Source organism: Rhinolophus sinicus, chromosome 2, assembly GCF_057876585.1.
Source record: "Rhinolophus sinicus isolate RSI-liver-muscle chromosome 2, RSI-T2T, whole genome shotgun sequence".
NCBI lineage: Eukaryota > Metazoa > Chordata > Mammalia > Chiroptera > Rhinolophidae > Rhinolophus > Rhinolophus sinicus.
The window spans coordinates 99605466-99623238 of record NC_142502.1 but is presented as its reverse complement, the minus strand read 5'-3'; positions in this window follow the sequence as shown (position 1 = coordinate 99623238).

Genomic DNA, 17773 nt, shown 5'->3' with positions numbered 1-17773 from the left:
TCTACATTAAAAAGTTGGTCTTCTATCATGCTGTGTGTGTGTGTGTTTTCCCTCATGTCAATAGTCAAACAGACAATTCTCAAGTCATGCTTGTTATTCTAGGCAATCGTATTCCATTATCATTGTTTTTTAGATAAAGTCCTATCTTCATGTTAGAACACTTTGGAAGGTTTGAATTTTTTTAAAAGTTGAAAAGTATTCCTTTGTTGCGTCCTAATGGGAAGCTAGTAGATGCAAACTTTTCTCTCAAATAGAAACCACTTTCCCCGCCAATAAAATCCACCCATGTCTGTGTTAGTGCTAATGTGTTAGCCTTTGCTCATTTGAGTTTGGTCTTCTCTCCGAGCTCGTGAAACGGAACCTAGAGGGGTCCTCTCAGTACCCCTAGATTTACAGCTCTGTGGTCTGAAGTGTTTGAGGCAGAAAACCCACCTGGATGATGGCTCTTGTCACTTATTTTAACTTTATTTAATATTATATTGTCTTACTTTGTAAGTGCTTTGGAGGCCCAGGAAACTCGGAGTCTCCAGCCTTCCCTCCCAACCCCAACTCTGCAGGAGATAATGAAGCACACATTTCTAGGCAGCAAATGGAGACAGAAAAACAAACTCCATCAAGTGAAATCAGGTTACATGCCAAATGCCCTTAAAGAGCAAAGTCTTTAAAAAGTGAAGCTATTTCTCACTCAGGTCTGAAGCTAGGTCTGAAGCTCAGTTTGAACCTTTATTTCCTGCTGAAGGAAATTGTCAATTTAACAAAACAGATGAAGTCCTATACTGAATGCTCACGCAGCTTCAGGAAAGCAAAGAAGCGTCTCTGCTGGTCTTCCCAGCTAGAATCCTCTTGCCTGCCCCCAGCTAAATGCACAAGCTTCATTCCCTCTGTCAGTTCCGAAGGAGGGAAGCCTTTCACGTTTTCTTGCTCCCCTCTCATCCTTCTGTCGCTCTGATCAGAGATGCCAGTGATAAACAAAATAAGATGGCCGAGCAGTATCCCAGGTGAGGTGTCTAGGGAAGACCCCAGGGGAAATTCCACCATTGTCTAATGCACTTGCAAACGGTAGAAAATATGATATGAAATGCAAATTATAGCAGCGGCTTCTGGTGTGCTCCTGATACTGATTCCACGTCAAAGCCATAGAACTCTCCAGAGCAGTTTAAAAAGTAAAGTAACCCAGCCCCGCCTAAGTGTTTTGGTATTTTCCTTGGCCAACAGGCAACTAAGGGCACTCTCTGGAAAGAATGTCCTCCTGAACTGAGGCTAGAATTTGGACCCCCATGCTGCTCCGGATGGGCACAGAGGAAGTGCAACGTAAGAGCAGGCCCCCAAATAAAACACACGTTTTATTCATATTCCTGTCTGTTAAAACAACTGAAGGCAAACTGCATAATCTAACCCCCTGGATATCACAGTAAGTTTGCAGAGCATAACAATTAGGTGTAATGTTCTCTAATAACTTGACTATTTTATGGAAAACTGGGAAAGAGATAGAAAAGAAGTGAATCTAGCAAGGGTAGAGATCAGGTTGTTCAAAGCCACAGACCATTTCCTGGGAATGTTTCACTACTACTGGTTATTTTGCTCTGTGTCTACACAGAGGAGAGAGACAGAGGCAGAGGGCCCCCCGGAGATAGGTACCTGGCACCCAAGACCAAGAAAATGGTGTTCTTTACGGTGGGTTCCTCTCCACCATCCCTAGTTTTGCAGAGATGGCTGGGGCTCAGTTCTGTTCTCTTTCTTTAGGCCCATTAAATGGTTTCCTTAGACATTTTGAGCCATTGAATGTCCACAGCGCATAATCATTTTCTCGGCAAAATTGTTGCTCTTCGCTAATTACATAATTTGCCGCACTGAGTGAGGGAGACCTGGTGAGCATAAAAAAGCAAAGAATTGGGGACAAGATGGTTAAGCCAACTGAAGCAGGGAGAGAGGCAGCGTAATTTTTGTTTCCTCTTTGGAAGCAGTCCACATATTCTCATCTTGGTCTCTGCAAAATGAACAAGATTTGAAATATTATTTTTGTTTAGTCTTCACATAAAAATTAGACCCAAAGAGAAGCATCAAAAGATACATCTTCTGAAAGGGATTGATCTAGTGGGTCATGTTGCGTGAACAAGCCCCACTCTGCCATCAGAGGTCTGAGACGTAGAGGGACTCACCTATAATGTGACTGTGACTCAGGGCCCTGGGTAAAGGACAAGAGAATGGTTAAAGAAATTCAGGAGCAAGGGATGAACTTGAACAAAGGTCACATTTCAGTTGGGTCTTGATCTTCCCATAGATGGTACCAAGCTGGTACAAGACAGTAGATGATATATTCTAAGAAAGAGAACAGCGTGAGGGAGAAAATGGTAAACGGCATGAAACATCCAGAGGCAGAGGCCAGACCACGTCATCCCAGTCTCAGGAGCCGTCGGTGAGTTTTCGTCACTGGACTGTACATTCCCAATACCAAAGCCCATCATGAGCTCACCTAAAATATCTCCATTTTGTGGTCACCATCACTCAACTTGCTCGTTTGTTTCTGCCATCAGGACTGTCTAATGAACATCACACCTACTTTCATCCTCACGTTGTTCTCTTATCAAGGAAAGCTGTCCCACATAGAGCACCTGGAACTTCCATACACACTGGGGGCAACGTAAAATGGTGCAACTATTAGGTTGATGCAAAAAATAATTGCGGTTTTTGCAATTATTTTTAACCTTTTAAACCACAATTACTTTTGTACCAACCTAATATTTTGGGAAACAGGTGTGCTGTTTCTTAAAAGTCACATATAGGTACTATATGACCCAGGCATTTTACTCCTAGATACTTACCCAAGAGCAATAATGGGAGATGTCCATACAAAGACTTACATGTGAACGTTTATAGAAACTTTATTATTAACAGCCAACAACTGGAAACAACCCAAGTGTCCATCAACAGGTGAATGGATAAGCAAACTGTGGTACACCCATTCTATAGAATACTACTCAGCAATATGACACAACTGATACACACTACAATATGGCTGAATCTCAAAATAATTATGGTGAGTGAAAGAAGTCAGACAAAAAAGAGTGCATATATATGGTTCCATTTATACATAACATTCTAGAAAGTGCAAACTAATCTATAGAGACAGAGCAGGTCAGTGTTTATAAGAGGAGCGGGGGAGGCATGAGAAAGATTGTAAAGGAACAGGAGGAAACTTTGGGGAATGATAGATGTGTTCATTCTCTTGATTATGGTGATGGTTTCACAAGTGTCAAAATGTACCAAATTGTACACTTTAAACATATACAGTTGATTGTACTTTAATTATACCTCAATAAAGCTGTAAAGTTCTCTCTACCACCCGATTCTTTGTTCACCCTCTGTGAGGGTGAAACCGTGAAACCCCTCACCACTTCCTCAGGCAGGGTTTATTGCTCCTTCTGCATTTTGGTTGCAACTGAATTTAGCAATTTTAATCCTAAGAATTAATAACATGTATCTGTCTCCCCACTCTGTAGCTAGCTTCTTGGAAGCGGAGTCTGGCTTTTTGTCACCCCGATAAATAGTGACTCAATGAAAGAATGAATGAGCAGCAAGTAACCCATTTTGACTGGTAAATGCAGGCAAATGATGGAGAAGGAAGGAATGTCAAGTGGGGGCCATGTTGGGCGGGTCTAGAATTCCATGGGAGGACAGTGGGGGAACCATGGGTGGTTCTGGACTCCTGCAGGAATGGAAGTGAGCAGGTCAGTTAGGAGGCTATTGCTCTAGACCAAACAAGATGAAGTGAAGATTGGAACTAGAGAGAAGACAATTAGAATGGACATAAAGCAAGTCATTTGAAAGACCGTGTGGAGGTAAAGTTTGGGAATTCCAAAACCAGGTTGATGAGATGAATAATAAACAGTAAGGGTTTAAAGATACAGCAGTTTATAGCCTGGGAAGTTTGGTTTGATGTTTCTTCTGTCATTACAATTTGGGGAAAGAGCTATTTTCCTATCCAAGTGCTTATAAATAACTGCCAGGGTCTCTGAAGAAAGACTCGAAGGTCTGTGTACTCACGATGAGGTCTGTGACAACGGCATAGGGTTACGATGTGCTAGGCACTGGCCTAAGCACTTGACATGAATTAACCTGTGTGATTCTTATTCTCACCCTAGGACATCTGATATTATCATTTCCATTTCACAGATAAGGAAACCGAAGCACAGGAAAGCTAAATAATTTGCCCAAGTTCTCACAACTAGTAAGAGACAGAGCTGGGATTTGAACATACACTGAATGATTTCAGTCCATGCCCTGATGACCTTTGCAAAGCAGCACTAGAGTTTTTAAAAAGCCAGAGTCTGTTGCATAAACCTCTAAAATTCATAGTTGTGCATAGAAAGTAGTACATTTATGTTTCTCTGCCTTGTTAACGTGAGCAGCTTCCATGATCTGAATGGAAAGGGTAACGTGCAAAGAAGAAAGATTATCAGATAGATACCAGCATTTATATGTGTGCAAACAAATGTACATTTAAAATTCAGGGATTTTGAACTTGAATTAGTATGTTCATGTAACATGCAGTTTCTGGGCAGTTCTTGAACATTCTAGACCAGCAGGTGCATTGTTCCCTGGGAGAAGCTGGAGAAATTAGTTCTAGACTCCAAGTGAGAAGACACGTAGTCTAGTCCTGGGATACAGGCCACTGCTGAGTGGCTTCCTTGTCCACAGGCAAGAGAAAAAAAAGTAACTAAGATGTTATTTTATAGAACACAATTCAGCAAAGGGCAAAAGAAACCAAAAGTGTGGAAAAACTTCACTATGCTAAATGAAAAAAAAAAAAAAAAAATTAGAGAACTATGGAGATCCTTTTCATTTAAAAAGGCAAAAACCCACTCACAGTTGAAGTAACTCAATGACTTATTCCTTGGTGTCTACTAGAATTGCCAGTGTTTGATGTTGTTTTTTAAGGTTTTAAAAAATGGTCCTGCTTTAAGGGGTGGCTGGCTAGCTCAGTTGGTTAAAACATCGTGCTAATAACACCAAGGTTGCTGGTTAGATCCCTGCATGGGTCATTATGAGCTGTGCCTTCCTTTAAAAAAATAAAAATAAATAAGGTGTGTTTAAATAAATAAATAAATAAATATGGTCCTGCTTTCGATATAAAAAGATGTCACATGACAATATTCTAGGAATAGTTGTGACATACAGGCACGCCTCAGAGATATCCGGTTCCAGAGCACCGCAATAAAGCGAGTATCACAATAAAGTGAGTCACTCGAATTTTTTGGTCCCCTAGTGCATGTAAAAGCTATGTTTACACTATACCACACTATACTGTAGTCTATTACGTTGACAACAGCCTCATGATTAAAACCACAATGTATGCACCGTATTTAAAAAGTACTTAATTGCTAAGAGATGCTAACCAGATGATGCTTAGCATTTCTTAGCCTTCAGCGGGTCGTAATCTTTTGTTGGTGGAGGGTCATACCTTCAACTTGTAAGAAATGCAGTATCTTCAAAGCACAACAAAGCGAAGTGCAATAAAACAAGGTACGCCTGTATAGCATCAATCCAAAACCATGCCTAATATTGATAGGTAATGAATCCACCAAACGTCATCCAGGGCTATGTAGACATGGGTGTGTGAGCTTTTTCCATATTTGATAAAAATTGTCCACCTATTAAAAACACTGAAAATGTCACCCTTCTCCCTAGATCACGTTCTCTGGAAACAGACTCTGACCTGAAGATTTGTGTGCAGATTTCCTAGGAAGAGCTCTTGGGAACAACGCCTGTGGGGGAGTGAAGGAGGCAGGCCTGGGCAGAGGGAGAAGTGGGGTGCGATGTAGTCACAGCAAGCGCCGCATACAACCCCCAGAAGCTGTGGAGAGGAGCTGGCCCTGCAAAAGGTTTGACATGGGTGAGGGGGCTGAGGGGGTCAGGCAGCTGTACGCCCATCGCAGCCAATACTCCTGGCAGCTGGAGGAAGAGAGTCTGAGGCCTGAGGGGAGACCGGGGCAGCCATCCATGGCACTGCCTTTCTCCCTCCACACTCTCTTCCTTCTCATCTCTCATCCTTTTTCCTCACCTCCTTGGATCTGAAAACAAATCATGAACGTGTGTTCCCTCTCTTCCTCTATAAAGGTCTCCTCAGAGGAGCCTAAATTCAGCGAGAGTATTTCTGACATCTGCACACAGACTTCACACCCCCGAAGTGAAGAGAGTTTTCTGGAGTGCCTGAAGTGGCGGGAAAGAGACCAGAGGAAGGTGTGATTCCTGTGCCTTCCTAGTGGCTAGGGAAGTGGGGGGTCTCTGCCTGATGACAGATTCTGAAAAGACCCCAAACACAAAGACAACTGAAATCTAAAAGCATCTGACTTAATTGCTGTTTTTCTCATAGCCATAAATTCCCTAAAAATGTTTGAAGGCTACAACTGTGCTTTGCCTTAGAAAAAAAAAAATGTCTTTTGTACCTTGAGCACATGGAAGAAAATTAGTCAACTCCCTTGTTTCTTTCCTCTAACATCTGGCTTTGAATGCAAAAGGGAATCATAGTCTTTGAACACTCAACCCTTGATTGACATACAACCTTCTGCGATAAATATGAATCCTTTGGAGTAATGCTCAAATAATGAAAACGTTCTCCATCTACCCTGAATCAATACCAGTTCCTTAGAAGCTGTTGGTGTAGCAGCTTCCTGTGGCCTGTTCCATTCTCCCCAAAAGGAGCCAGGGAGGGAGGGGCTCACCGCTGCTTTTATACTACAGTGCCTGCAAAATCACCCTCCTTGGGAAGGTGTCAGGGTGACAGGGTGACAGTTGTTTATAAACAGTTTTAACTGAACAGGTGTCCTCAGGAGCAGTGAAATTTCTCTTCGCTTCACACGTGTGTGCTGCCCTGGCGGCTCCCTGCCTTCCCAACAGAAGCTGCGATCGACTCATTCTTACTCAGGCTGTGGCTGATTAATTACGGCCCCTCCTCTCTATTTCCGGGCAAAATCCTCATTTGACCCGATGCAGATATTCGATGCTTGAGCCTCTAAATTCCCGGCAGCTTCACAGCTTCTTCAAGATGGGGTTATAAATGTGGGGGGTTCTTTTCCAGTCTCCCAAATGACAGATTCATGGGTATTTCTGTCACTGGAGCCTCAGCCTCCGCAGACATGTCATAGGGGATTTCTACCTGTATCAGAGGGGATAAGGACACCCATCTGTCATTTGTGGTTTCCATGTATTCCTTCCTGATTATTCAAACCCTTCCCCTTTCTATTGTTTCTCTTATATTGTCCTCCCAAAGGACACCCAGTGTCCATCGTGATAAGAACCTGAATGAGAGGTTGCCAGACAAATAGAAAATAGCTCTCTCTCTCTCTCTCTCAGAACCAACGGTTTGGCGTTTTGCTAGACCACGTCAGAAGCTTTGTCTTTCATGTGTCATCCCCTCTCCTGGGAAAAGCAGACACTTTTAGTTTTTTTCCATATTTATGGAACATTTTAGAGAATAGACTTGCTCTTTCTGCCTGGTCTGCTTTCTCTGGAAGCCCAAGCAGTCCTTGCCAGCCGTCAGCTACGGTGTCCCCTAGTGGATTCCACAGCTCACTTTCCCCTCAGGTTCCTCCCCTGCCCATGGAACCCTGGGCTGTGGGACAGGTGGCCCAGGGATGAGCAGATGAGTCCCGCCCTTGCCTCTCAGGCTCACCTGCCCGCTCTGCCCTCAGCTCCTCCAGGGCAGGGACGGACCATCACAGGAGGAAGGTCATGCTCATGCTTCATTTGCTTACATTACTCACTCCAGGAGCCATGGCAGGGTGGCAGGTGGTCACCTGGGGAGGGCAGGCCCCTGTCAGCCCAGAGGGAACCTCCCTCAGCACCAGGCTGGGATTTTTCCCCATTCTCTGCCTCCCATCCTGGAGGAGGACGTGGGTTGGAAGGGGCCAGGGTGCTCCCAAGCCCTTTCTCCTGTCAGCCTTCCACAGCCCCAGAAAAGCTCCAGAGCCAGAGGCAAGCTGGTGCCAGCTTCCATACTACAAGTCCCCCGAAACAATGCGTGTGAGCATTTCTTTTCTTCTGGGGAGAAGTCTGGGCTCTTTTAGAGCCGTCTTGATTAAAGCTGTCTTCTTCATCAGCGTCTTTTAGGGCAATTCTGACTTGACTAACACAGCGTAGACATCTGCCACATCCAGCCACGAGAAGAAACTCGGGCAGCTCCTTACTCCTTTCTCATCAAAGGGAGTGGAGAGATGTGTCCCTATGTCAATTGATGTATTAATTCATCACTTGGTGCCTAATATTTAGCACTGCGATAAAAAACAAAAAGCCAATCCTATGAGGAATTGATTTCCCTTCTACATCTGTTCATGGAGACATAAATCTAAAGTTTTGTTATTTTAAAAGCCTCCAGTGCAAATATAATCTAAAATTGCTAGGCTTTGAAGTTGGGCTTTTCTGTCAAAAAATGTTTCTAGACCTGCTCCCTCGAGCTTGGCCGCTAATCTGCCTCCGGGCCCCAATCACACTGATTACCTCTTGAGGTCCTTTCCAACTCATCACAACCCAAGATGATGGTGTCAGCGCTTCCTGTGCACAAGCGCCATACTAACCCTCAGGTGAGATGCAAAAGGGACCGTGCCCTCAGGCGCGTGCCATGGCGGAGACACGTGAGTCAGAGAAGGGTCATTGTGCTAAAGGTGAAGTGACATAGGCGCTCAGAGGAGAGAGACTGGACTTTTTTGGGGGAGGATGGAGCAAGATCCTTGAAAGAAGTAGAATTTAGGCTGAGCCATGAAGGATGGATGGGATTTGCCTAAAGGAAACAGGGAAGAAGAACATTCTAGGTGGAGGGCACCGCAGAAGCAAAGGCCGGATGTGGACAAAGTCAGGCCAAGTTTAAACAACCACAACAAATTCACGTTGGCTATAGCACGGGACACGGGAGGGGGAGAACTGGGAGGAATGCCAGCTCCCTGAGGGGTCAAGACCAGTGTGGGGATGACCGTGACGGTTCTTTATATCCAAATGGCATTTTGTAGTTTCCAAGCTAATGTGCTTGGTTGCACACATTAGCTCGCTTGACTTTCAGAGCACACATGCAAGCGGGCAATAGCAGAGATTGTCATACAGGTGAGGAAAGTGAGACTCAGAAGTTGGGCCAATCCGCTTTAGGGCACCAAGAAAAAGAGTGGAAGACTAGAGTGAGAGCCCAGGTCTTCCCAAGCCCTGACCCAGGCCTCTCCCCTAACCCAGGTGGTAGTAGGAAGCCTGCAAGAGAACCTGCTGCGTAGTCCCGGCCCATACTGCATGCTTGTGGAATTTTTGTTCGTTGGTTTACTTTCAGGTTTAATACACTGAGTTTTCTTGTGTAAAAGCACCATGAGGTTGCCCTGGATATTCTGGTGTGGGCCAGTGAATTCCTGATAGGGAGACTTGGGGAATAGTCTCCTTCCAGAGGTCAGAGCTGTGGGTCGTGGGCGTGACATTGAAATGACCTTGGCAAAGCTGGCAGAGTTGGCCAAGACCTGCCATCAGCAGCAGTTTCCTGGGCACAGGGTCCAACACAATGCTGGGAGGCAGGGATGAGGTACATTACCACAGAGCCACAGTATTGTGTCACCATGTGGAGCTGGCTACTGCCATCCCCCCAGTAGTCCCACTGCACCAGGATGATGGAAAGCATGGCCAGGATGAAGGCCAGGCAGATGGCAGTGGGTGCCTCCTTGTGCCACTTGACGCCCACACTGACATGACCGCTGCAGTCCCCAGTTGCTACCATCACCTTGAACCTGGTCTGCTTTTGCACAAGCGTGATATTCAGACCCTTGCCCTTGAGGGGCATCCCAGAAAAATGTCAATGATCTGAAACTCCTTGAAGGCCAGAGAAAAGAGATTGATCTCCAGGGACTTCATCTTCATGTCCTGGACCTGGTGACCTGGCTTGATGATAAGGACCCACTCTTTGTCCTCGATTTGCTGCCACACGTTCCAGTGCCCCAGCTCTGGCGTTGACCACAGCTGAGACCCCAACCCTGGCTGACGCTGCCCAAGCCTCCACACCCTCTCATTCCAGGACGCCTGCTGCGTCCCGCCCCTCCCACAGCACCAGTGCCATCAGCTTTCGTCTCGGAGAAGTGTTTGTGCATTTTCATACGGCACAACTGCCATGCTTGGAATTAATTCTGTGAGCCCACACCCCTGAGGAGCTCCCCCTGAGAGCACCTGGATGACAGCGGATCGGACTTCTGAGCCATTAAGTGCTGGGTAGGCTCATCAGCTTTGTTTGACATCCCGTTTGGCAAATGAGCCAGAAATCAGAGTGCATTGGGAATGAGGGCTTTCAGAACAGGGAAGGAAGTGACTCTTGCATTGGCCTTGTTAGGGGAAAGAATGCAATAGCCTGAGTCCTCAGAAAATGTCACCTGCCAGGCAAAGCCACAGGTCCACTGGAGGCCAGGTCTAGAGATCAGACCACAACAACAGAGGGTGACTCCGAGTTTCCCCCAAGGCCCGTCTCGAATTCTGAAGCATTACCATGTCACAGGTCAGACAAGACTGAGAGAAATGACCACAGACTGGAGTGGAAACTTCTGGGCTGTGATCCTGTGGAGATATAGGAGACATCTGCAGAGTCAGTCCTAGATGGCTGCAGCTGCCTCCAGCTGGCTCCTGACTGAGACCTGTGAGGTCCTCGGTGGCTGGAGAGGACCACTGAGCTCACATTCAGAGAACCAAGGCGCAATGGTGCAGCTTACTGGGGGGAGTCAGCTCAGCAACGTTCCAATTTTCTATTTCGTGTTTGTTTTCTGTTTAGGAGAAGGAAGTGAGTGGGCTGTCACCTTCCTTTCATACAGAACTGAGGGAGGTGATTTTGTCCAGCCTGAGTGTCAGCAAGAGTGAGGTCCAGAAGACTCTGAGACGAGAGTCAGGGCTGTTTCCGGGTGTCCTGCCTGCCCTGCGTGCTGACTGTCCCTTGGCTTGGGGGACTGTGATGAGGCTTTGCAGGGACTTAGACGCAGCCCTGGAGGTAACCCCAGCTCCTGAAAGCCAGTGTAACTTCCCCAATCCGGCTCCAGAGCCATTCTTTCCAGACAGAAGTTCTGGGGCCCACAGGCCCCTCTGCAGATCGTTTCCTCCCCAGACCTGAGGCCTGTGGCTGGTCTGAAGGATGCGATGAGAGGGAAACAGCTGGGGAGTTTCTAAGAAGGAGGCTGCTTGCCGGTGGGCTGGTTAGCATGTCAGTCTGATGACACCTCTTATTTTAGACTGAGGTTGACGTGGGTTTCATTTCTCATTTTGGTCGCAGTGGGTTTCTCAGCCAGGACAGACGTGTTGAAAGGCCACAGTGAGAGAGCCGGTGTGCTGCTTCCTTTTCATTTGATTTCCAAATGCGTGAAATTTGGCACATTTCCTCTTTTCCTACAGAGTTTTAATTCTGTGAAGGGACAATGTGGGCTCTGTCATAACCACGCCCTCCCCAGTCCCCCACCCTCTCTCTAGAGAAAAAGGCAGCCAGGTGGGAAAAGCCAGAGGTGAAGGATAGAGAGGAGCCAGATGGATACAAATTAACAGGTCTGCCCTCCAGGCCCAGGAGCCACGGCCACACAGAGCTAGAATCCCCTTTCTGATGCTGCTGTCCACTGACAAAGATGAGGGGCGTGGGGGAGGAGATGGGCCCAGAGCAAGGAGTCCCGTTCACCTAACGGCAGCAACAAAGAGAGGACCTTCAGAAGCCTCTGCTTGGACTGACTAGTCCTGCCCCAGACAAGCACAGGACACGTGCCAGCCATGTTTGTCAGGGCAAGCTAACTGCAGTGACAAACAGCTCCCAAATCTCAGCAGCTTAACATGATACAATCCAATGCAGGTCAGCAGGAAACTGCCCTGCATAGTCATTCAGGAACCACGCCTCCTTCTGTCTGTGGTTCCACTGTCCCCTGGAGCCTTAGAGGTCTCCACTGGACCGTATGTGTCCAGCTAGAAGGTGGAGGAGGACAGGGTATGGACAGTTGTGTGGGAGGTTTTATGGACCAAGCCTGGAGGTGGCCTGTATCAATTTCCTGCACATTCCATTGGTCACTAGGCATCAAGGGAGACCGGGAGATGTGGTCTCAGTGTTATAGATTGACTTGTATCCCCCAAGAAAGATGTCTTGAAATCCAAACTTCCAGTAATTTACAATGTGACCCTGTTTGGAAATAGGGTCTTTACAGAGGTAATTGAATTACAATAAGATCTTTAGGGCGGGCTCTAATCCAATATGACTGACATCTTTACACTAAAAGAAAATGTGGACACAGACGGACATGCACAGAGAGGGAAGACGATGTGAAGACATGGGGAGAACACCATCTACAGGCTAGGGAGTGCCCGGGGCTCCCAGAAACTCAGAGAGAAGCCTGGAACAGATTCTCCCTCTCGGCCCTCAGAAGGAACCAACCCTACCAACACCTTGATTTCTGACTTCTAGCCTCCAGAACTGAGAGAGAATAAACTTTTGTTGTTTAAGTCACCTAGTTTGTGGTATTGTGTTATGGCAGCCCCCAGGAAACGAACAACACAAGCTGTGTGTGCCCAGATTTGGGAAGCATTCGGCCAGCTCAGAGAACAGATGGCTCTTAGGGTAACACCTGACACCCTCACTGGTTCTACTACTCTTAGCAAGGCCCTCTCCCCATGACTGTCTCCCTCTCTTGGGTTTTCTTTCACCTCCTCCCCATGTGGAGAAGAGAGAGGACCTGTACTGTTCTCACCACATGTTTTTCTCTCTTCCTTGGTCCAGAGGGGTACAGACCCTGTCAACACTTTACTAACTGACCTCAAGCAAATCCTCTGACTCTGTGGGACTTAGTTTCCCTCCCTGAGGGAGCATTCCTCTCCTCTCGACAGAGGAGTCAGTAATGAAAACGATGCCGTGACACTTGGGATATACAGCGTGCTGCCTCCACCTAAGACAGCAATAATCACCGTAGCTGGAGAGGCCGTAAATCCTCCCAACTGACTGCCCAGAGCTGGACAGGACCCAGCACCTGGGAAACTCAGCTGGATTGGTGAATAGGGGCTATGATCGTGATACTGTCTTGGAGACAGGGCCTCTTCGGTCCACCCAGGCTCTTCCAGAGCCGGGAGACTAGGCTGTGGCCACCTGGGCCAGGAAGGGATGCACTGAGCTGGAGCCCCTGGGCATCAGCAGTTGTATCTGTGGCCTTACTGAGGTCTGGCCCAGCTGGTGCACCAACAGCTGGGAAGATGGAGGGCCGGAGAAATACCAGTGGCAGCAATGCTGCCATTTACTGAACACTGCTTTGTGCCAGATTCTGGGCCAGAGATCTTCTTGATTGTCTCCCAATTCTGCAGGTGGGTTTGCATCTAGGCTGTCTTGGGCTATTTTGAACCATCTTCGTTCAAAGCTGGTTACTTCACTGCTTTGTGCTTCAGGTTCCTCATTAGAAAAATCGGGATTCAAATGATGCCACTCTGCAACCCAGGGCTACTCCCAGAAGACCTGGGTCAGGGGCAAAGGACATGGTCCGAGAAAAGAAGCAGGAGACAGAGGGCGGAGCCTTTGCCCACAGGGGAATCCTCCCAACACATGCCATTGACCCCGGGAGCTGCTGGCAGCCACGGTCTCTTGGCTCCTGGCAGAAGGCAGATTCCTGAGCTCACTCCTGTGGTCTCTGCCATCTCCCAGCAGCAGGTCTTCACTACTGGTGATGACTAAGGTGAAGGCGGTGGTGAGCATTAAAGGAACACTCACAGGGCTCCTAGGACAGTGCCTGTCTCAAGGCAGGTGCTCAGTTAATGTTGGCCTTTATTATTATCCCCATTGTATAGATCGTCAGACTGAGGTTTGGAAATATTCAGTGAGTGATTGAACTGGATTTGAACCCAAGACCAAAAGACTCTAAAATGTGTGTGTGCGCGCACACGCGCGTGTTTATATTCCACTAAAAGATGTGGGCTCTTTCCTTGTCCAGTCACCCAGAAGAGGGGTATGGTCTTCACTTTTGGAAAATAAAGAAGTTCCTTAGGAACTTGGAGCTTGGAAAGTAACTTGAACTTGGAAAAGATTATTTTTTAGCGATTCTTTCTCCCCTGCCCTTCCCTTCCTTCCCTTTTTCTTTCTGCCTGTTCTTTCAGTTTCCCGCCTTCCTCCCTCTCCATCTTCCCCCATGTGAAAGGTTCTGTCCTATCCATTGGCCGGGACTTCCTACTAAGGAGTGGGTTTCCCTCAGCCAGAGACAGAGGAGGGTGGGTGGCCTGCTCTCGGGTGTCTCCAAATGGACAGGGCCTTGCAGGACCTTTCCCTCAGATGCACACATCGGTTGCTCCGCTTCCCATTTCTGAAGATAATGTCAAACCAAGTTTTCTTAATGGAAACTGCAGATGCCCCACTTTCAGACCACAGGAGGAGCTGTGGGCATTGTGGGCATGGGGGTTCAGAAGCAGGACCCAGAACTCGGGGCTGCAGAGGAGGAAGCCACAGGGGAGGTGCTCCCGAGACAGCCTGGCAGAGCTGAAACTGGCACCCTCTGCTCTGCCACAGACCCAGCTGCTCATCGGAGCTGCTGCACCAGCTTTGGGGGCAGGTGGGCCTACGACGAATGCCAGCCCTGCTCTGTGAGCAACTCACTTTTCATCCCCGAGCTTTGGTCTCCTCAGCCATAAAATGGGCATAACAGTACTTGGTCATAACACCGGAGGAGATTGGGCACACTAAGCACTCAGCAACACCTGGCTTGGTGCAGGGGTGGGGGTGGAGGGGGCTGAGAAGCGGTAGCTATTATTTTTATTCATGGTTATTGTTACTTTAGGAAATAGTATTGCATCCATTCAAATCTCTGTTCTTACAGAGCTTCTTGCCCTCTCTTCTTGGACCGCTTGTCTTAGTCCATTTGGGCTACTACAACAAAATGCTATAGACTTGGTGGCTTATAAACAACAAACATGCATTTCTTATAGTTCTGGAGGCTGGAAGTCCAAGATCATAACACCAGTAGATTTGGTGTCTGGTGAGAGCCCACTTCCTGGTTCATCGATGGCCATGTTTTCTCTGTCCTCACATGGTGGAAGGGACGCAGGAGCTCTCTGGGGTCTGCTTTATAAGGGCACTAATCCCATTCACAAGGGCTCTGCTCTCATGACCTAATCACCTCCCAAAGGCCCCACCTACTAATACCATCACATTGGGGGGTTAGGATTTCGACATATGAATTTGGGGGCTGGGGGACACAAACATTCAGACTACAGCAGGGCCTGAGCGAGAGGCCCTGATAACAGTGTGGGGAGAGGAGAGGACCGTACTCCCCAGTATATAATCTGTTCTCTCTCCCAGCACATCCTCCTTTTGATAAGTTTTTGAGCGCCTACTATGTGCCAGACACTTCCATGGATATTTGGATTGACACATTTCCATGGGGGAAAACATCACTGAGCACCTGCTATGGGCCAGGGCCTGTGCCGACACTGGATATCCAGAGACAAAGATGGAAACATCCTTCCCTCAAGGAGCCCACAATCCAATGAGGGAAAGTCATAATGAGATAGTGACAGAACACAGTAAGTGCTTCAATTCATTCCATCTGTTGTTTTGAACAAGAGTCACTGAACACCTCGTATGTATGTGCCAAGTACGGCACTGGGTACTGTGGGTATAGAAGTGAGTAAAACAAGATCCCTACTCAGGGAAGCCGAGGAATTAACCAGCATTCAAGAGGGTTCCAAAGTGCCCAGATGGCGGTAAGCACAAGGGACCAGGGCCCTGCAAAATTGGGGTGTGGGGTGCAATCATGGAAAGCTTCTAGGTGGGGGTGACCCCTCCACGGAGGCTCTGAGGGTGGGTAGGATTTGGGGTACCCTGAGGGAGAACCATGTTTCAGGGAGACTTCCAGGGCTCTCACTGCTGACTAAAGCATCTGTGCTGTCCAAAGGGGCACTGAGGGGCAGGGATAAGAGGAGGTTTCTTAGACAGGCAGCTGCCTGAGCTGGGTCCTAAAGCATGAGCAGGAGCTCAGGCAGGCAGGGTGGGTGAGGACACTTCAGACAGAAGGAACCACATGTGCAAAGAGATGGGAGAATTACTTGCAAGAGGTCCAGTTGGGAGGTTAAGTGGGGAGCAGATCTAAGGAGAATCCGTAGATGTTAAGGAATTTGGAGGATTGGGGAAACAATCGCTAGGCTCAGGGACAAGGTCAGATAAGGGTTGGAGAAAACAATCCTCTAGGAGACTGGATAAGGAGGGAGGGAGAGCAGCTGTTTGAAAAACGGAACCAGACCTTGGACCTGCTCTGAAGCTTACTTACCTTACAAGTTGGAGGAATAATACTGACAAATGCCTAATACACAAGCTCCCAGCAGCTGCAGGGCACATCCACAGAAGCACCAGGGCATGGCAGGCGCCTGGTATCACCCGTCATACCGGAGACAGAACCAGGAAGTGTCTGTGAACACTGGGCACTTACGAGGCACAGACCTGTGCCAGTGCTGAAATACAGCATGCTGGCCCTCTTGGAGCCTCGGTGTAATAAGAAGGAGACAATTACAATCCACATTGGCACATACGAAATAAGGGGCAGCCTCAGAGCAAACTCAGAGGCTTTGGACCCCCAAGTGTTAAAAAGAGAAGTTAAATAATCTGCCACCCAAATGCCTCTGGGCTTAGGGGCCCAGCTCCCATCCCTGGATACTCTCATATGCCCACTGTCTTCAGCTGGGCTCTCCCAGAAACAGACCCTGAGATGAGGATTTCAGACGAGTAGTTTACTTTTATTTGGGAGGTGTCCTCAGGAAGCACTAGTCCCCTACTGTTAGAAAGTGAGACTGGCCAGGGAAGGAAGCCAACACTGGGTGCATTACAGGCAGGTTAGCACTGTGGGAAGCTGAGGCTCCACCCCTCTGGGACCTCTGGGAGACTGTCGTACACACCTGAGTTGTCCTGTCCAAGTGGTGAGGAACTGGGGTGTTTATCCATCCACTCATGTCCATTCACGCTTGAGAACTGCTCCTAGGGGTGCCTGCCCTGCAATGGCTGAACACAAAAGTCTCCTCCCAGTCACAGAAAGCCCCGACCCCGCAGAGAGAAAGTGGTCTTTTAAAGCGCGGAGGGCAGGACTTATACAGCATCTGCTTATCATCCCAGCAGTGCTAATTCTGAGTGTAATTGTAAGCTAAATGGCTCCAAAAAACACTTATTTAATGTCTTTCTCCTGCATTAGAATGGAATCTCCCTGAAGATAGATGCTGTGGCACCACTTAGCACCACTCTACCCCTGAGGGCCTAGTTCAGTGTCTGGCACATGGCAGATATTCCATAGATACGTACTTCTGGATTAAATGTAATTTGGAGGTTGATATGTTCATAGTAAAGGCAGAGTTCTGTGTAAATACTTTCTCTAGCCCCTTAGCTTCCGCTCTCCTCTCCTCTCCCCATGCCCCAACCCTGGTATCACAGAGCCGGCAAGTTGTTTCCCAACATCTATCTATCTATCTATCTATCTATCTATCTATCTATCTATCTATCTACCTACCTACCTATCTATCTATTATCATCTATCTATAATCTATCCATCCATCTATCTATCTAGATATATACACTTGACCTTTGAACAACACAGGTTTGAACTACACAGGTCCATTTATACACAGAATTGTTTCAATAAATATACAGTCGGCCCTACACATCTCCAGGTTTCGAATTTGCAGATTCAACCAACAGCAGACCGAAGACAGTATTTTTCTTTCTTTGTCTTGTTCCTTTGTTGCTTTCAGTTTTATATCCCACATATCAGTGAAATCATACGGTTCTCAACTT